This window comes from Macaca nemestrina, chromosome 17, assembly GCF_043159975.1.
Source record: "Macaca nemestrina isolate mMacNem1 chromosome 17, mMacNem.hap1, whole genome shotgun sequence".
Taxonomy (NCBI): domain Eukaryota; kingdom Metazoa; phylum Chordata; class Mammalia; order Primates; family Cercopithecidae; genus Macaca; species Macaca nemestrina.
This window is the reverse complement of record NC_092141.1, coordinates 68,593,052-68,598,111: the sequence shown is the minus strand read 5'-3', so window position 1 is coordinate 68,598,111 and position 5,060 is coordinate 68,593,052.

The following is a 5,060-nucleotide window of genomic DNA, read 5'->3' as shown; positions in this document are numbered from 1 at the left end:
AAGAGCACTCTCCAATAAACTTCCTGCACCCTGATCTCTGTCCCAGGGTCTCTCTACAGAGAACTCAACCTGTGAGATCTACCCCAGTCTCATTTATTCACTGATTCTTTCAGTCAATATCTTTTGAGTACATGCAGATAGATAGATTTGCAGGCCCAGCAGCAAGGGCAGGAGATAGAGTGTACAGGTGCCTACCCAATGGGTGATCACATGTCCTACCCCACAGAGAAGACAGAAGTCACAAGAGAGAACCTCACTCCAACAACTTTCCACCATAAAATCACAAACTTCCCTGCACCTGTGCCCCTCCTCTTCTCCTTTCTTGTTTTCATGGAAGATGCTCTGTCTGTATTCTGTGCCCTCCTGCCAGGGTGACAAGCTTGCCATTGTTTGTCCAGGACTGTTCCAGTTTAAAACTGAAAGTCCTGTGAAATCCCTCAGTCCTAGCCAGATAAATTGGGATGGTTGAAAAAGATTGGCAGAAGTCTCCAACCTTTTTGGGGACTTCACTTAATTGATAACCACACCTCTTGATATGTATATTTGAGACATGGTATTGCTCTGTTGCCCAGGCTGGAGTAAAGTGGCATGATTATACCTTACTGAAGCCTCCAATTTCTGGGCTCAAATGATCCTCCTGCCTCAGCCTCCCAAGTAGCTGGGACTGCAGGGCATGTGCCACTATACCAGGCTAATTTTTCTTTTTTTTTTTTAAATATTTTTTTCTTACACAACCAAGGTATAACATACAGTAATTTTTTTTTTCAGAGATGGGGGTCTCACTATATTGCCTCTATCTCCTAGCCTCAAGCAAGTCTCCTGCCTTGGCCTCCCAAAGTGCTGGAATTATGGCCATGAACCATCACATTCAGCCTAGCTGCTCATTCTATATTGGCACCTTCCCATCATCATTTAAAACTCTCCTATCCCTAAAACTCCTCCCTTGAGGCCGGCCGCAGTGGCTCACACCTGTAATCCCAGCACTCTGGGAGGCTGAGGCAGGTGGATCACCTGAGGTCAGAAGTTCAAGACCAGTCTGACCAACATGGAGAAACCCCGTCTCTACTAAAAATACAAAATTAGCCGGGCATAGTGGCACATGCCTGTAATCCCAGCTACTCAGGAGGCTGAGGCAGGAGAATCTCTTGAACCCGGAAGGCAGAGATTGCAGTGAGCCGAGATCTTGCCATTGTACTGTAGTCTGGGCAATAAGAGTGAAACTCTGTCTCAAAAAAAAAAAAAATCCTCCCTTGACCCCACCCCGCTTACAGCTACTACTTCATTTCTCTGCTCCCCTTAACAGCCAAATTACCTTAAGAGTTGTTACAACATCCTCATATCCCACTGTCATTTGGCTGTTGCCACTCCTCTGAACCTGCTCCTGTCAAGGGCACCCTAGGCCAGGCATCATGGCTCATGTCTGTAATCCCAGCATTTTGAGAGGCAGAGGTAGGCGTATGGCTTGCACTCAGGAGTTCAAGACCAGCCTGGGCAACATGGTGAAACCTCCATCTCTTAAAAAAAAAAAAAAATTAGCCAGGCACGGTGGTGTGCACCTATGGTCCCAGCTACTTGGGAGGCTCAAGCGGGAGAATCACTTGAGTCCAGGAGGTGGAGACTGTAGTGAGCTGAGATCATGCCACTGCACTCCAGCCTGGATGACAGAGTGAGATCCTGTCTCAAAAAAAAAAAAAAAAAAAAAGGCCACCCATGACCTCTTGTTGTTAAACCAAGTAACCAAGTGGATACTTGATTCAAGGAGCTTTTAAAATTGGTCTATATGCAAAGTAGGCCAGGCGCAGTGGCTCATGCCTGTAATCCCAGCACTTTGGGAGGCTGAGCCGGGCAAATCACGAGGTCAGGAGTTCAAGACCACCCTGGCCAATATGGTGAAACCTTGTCTCTACTAAAACTACAAAAATTAGCCAGGTGTGGTGGTTCGTGCCTGTAGTCTCAGCTATTTGGGAGGCTGAGGCAGGATAATCACTTGAACCCAGGAGGCAGAGGTTGCAGTGAGCTGAAATTGTGCCACTGCACTCTAGCCTGGATGAAAGAGCCAGACTCCATTTCAAAACAAAACAAAACGGGGCCAGGCGCGGTGGCTCACATCTGTAATCCCAGCACTTTAGGAGGCCGAAGCAGGCAGATCACGAGGACAGGAGATTGAGACCATCCTGGCCAACACAGTGAAACCCCGTCTCTACTAAAAATACAAAAAGTAGCCAGGCGTGGTGGCACACGCCTGTAGTCCCAGCTACTTAGGAGGCTGAAGCAGGAGAATCGCTTGAACCTGGGAGGCGGAGGTTGCAGTGAGTTGAGATCGCGCCACTGCACTCCAGCCTGGGTGACAGAGCGAGACTATCTCAAAAAAATAAAGAAATAAATTAAAAATAAAAAAACAAAACAAAACAAAAAAACACAAAGTAGCTAACGCCGTACCATGGTGCAAAGGCTCTGCAATGATAAGGGTACAGCAACGGCTCTGCAATGATAAGGGTACAGGTGGGAGGATGGGAGGATGTGCCTTCCCTCTGCTTCCTTTGAGCACCTGGGGTCGGTGGTCTCAGAATTCACAGGTAGTGAGATGTCCACACACCTCGCAAGAAGACAGAGCCTGCTGCCTTTCACACCCCCAATCACATCAGCCTAGAATCACCTTCTGCCTCCACACAAGAAAACAAATTCTGCACCCAGTCCTCAAGTTAGGGTTCTAGGCCTTGAAATTCTTTTTTTTTTTTTTTTTTTTTTTTTTGAGGCGGAGTCTCGCTCTGTCGCCCAGGCTGGAGTGCAGTGGCGCGATCTCGGCTCACTGCAAGCTCCGCCTCCCGGGTTCCCGCCATTCTCCTGCCTCAGCCTCCCGAGTAGCTAGGACTACAGGCACCCGCCACCACGCCCGGCTAATTTTTTTGTATTTTTAGTGGAGACGGGATTTCATTGTGTTAGCCAGGATGGTCTCGATCTCCTGACCTCGTGATCCGCCCGTCTCGGCCTCCCAAAGTGCTGGGATTACAGGCTTGAGCCACCGCGCCCGGCCAACCTTGAAATTCTTGTTAGGCCAATTCCAAACCAAGCTCCCCTTATCAGCATCTGTGGTATAGGCCCCAGAAATTTTCCATTTGTGTTCAGTAAGACGGGCCTGGCCAGGCCCTACCAAGACCTCTCAGCACTATTGGGCAAGGCTGACCCTCTCACCTGTGAGACTGTCTTCCCTTGTCTTCTGAGATTCAAGGAACAGCCTCCCCTGCCAGGCAAGCTCCCAGTCTCCCTTCAGCCCTCAGCTAGCATGCCAGTTCCCAGCCCCGCTTCCCCCTGCATGTTCTCATTATAGTCTGTATCTCACATCATCGTTCATATTTAATTGTCTAATTTCTCCCAAAGGCTGCAAGCTCCACGAGGGTAGGAGGAGGGTGTTGATCACTGAGCAGCCTATTCTCTGAGCCCACCTGTCTCATATTAGTAAGTAGTTGTTGAATAAATGAATATGAGAACACCCATTACCCTTTTATTGAATGTTAGCAAGGTGCTTTATCTACATTTTTTTCTAATCTTTGTAACAAGCTAAGTATTCTTTTGTTCCCTATTTTATAACTTCCAAAACTGAGGCTCCGAGAGACCTGGTGACTTACCCAAGATTATCCAGCAAGTAAGTGTCTCCTGTCCCCTACCTGCAGCAGGGCCGGACTCTGCCCCTTGCCTTACCCTGGTTCACCTAACCTACAGTTAATTATCTGAACCAGAAGAGGCCCAGGGCAAGACCTGGCTTACAGGACACAAGAAGCTCCCCTGATGGCTCCTGGGGAGCCAAAACCTCTGTTAAAACACACATCCCAGTAAGAGAGGAAGAGACCCTTACGCTGTAAGCCATCCTTTATTTTTTGTTTTTATTTATCATGGGTAGTGGAGATGGCAAGAGTACTCCAAATTTCTCGTAGCTTTACAATGACCAGCACCTCCATGTAATTTTCTGGTTTTAACCTCACCAAACCAGCAATGCTATTCTATTGTATAGGGGTCAGTTGGGGTCCAGGGAGGTGAATGAGTTTGGGCCAAGTCAACTAGGTTTTATAGTAACCCTTATCGTGATAGCAAGTCTGATAAGGGAGTTTTGCCTCCCCCTTGTCTTACACGCCCCAAATCAGCTCATAGTCCCAGTGTGGGAACAGATGTACTGAACATTTACTGAAAGTAATGAGCATCTGGCTCTTTGCAGTCTTCACCTATTTGGTTCTAATCAAATGTATAAAAGTTATCCCTTACATATGCTGGGGACGTTGGAGGGCTTTCATTCCCACGCTCTCCTAGGTGAGGAGGAAGAGCAGGATATCGGCCCCATTTTATAGATGAGGAAACTGACACTCAGAGAGCTGAAGTGCCTCGCGGTCTCAGCACTAGTTAGTGACTGAGCCACAACTGGAAACACTTCGACTCCCACAACCTCCAGTGTTGGAGATCAGTATGAGGTGAGCCCACCAGAATCCAAGCAGCGGGCAGCGGTGCACTATGGAGGCAGTGCACCCCACCGCTGCCGTAAGAGGCCGACCCTCACACGTAATCATCAGGCACCAAGCTTCTCACACTGTCAAAGCCAAGAGGATGGAATTGCCATTCTTGGCGTCCGCCGGCTTTGCCACATCAAGGTTGTCCTTTAAGTTCATCTTGTTCATCTTGGGATGGTCCCGCAGTGGAAAGACGCTGCTGACAGCGGTTGACAATCCCCTCTTGACAAACCGATATGAATTTAGCCTACAGAAAAAACAGGTTTAAACACCTGTTGGATGTCTGGTTGCTGTAACTGGTGCTAAGCCTAGCCCCGGGGACCACAGAGACTGTGGCTCCACGTAACGTAACAGAACCCTGGGTTGGCTTCTGCCGGCTACTCTCGTGTGCCCAGCCCCGAGAGACAGCCTAGGAACCTCCAGCAGCCAGCAAGAGGAAGTGCGCAAGCGCACTGTGAACGGCTCGCGCAACACTTTGTTACTTAGGAAACAGCCAATCAGCGATCCGGTAGCTGACCAATGGGAAGCACGGTCTTGCCGCCCCGGCTAATTTGAACGCGAGGC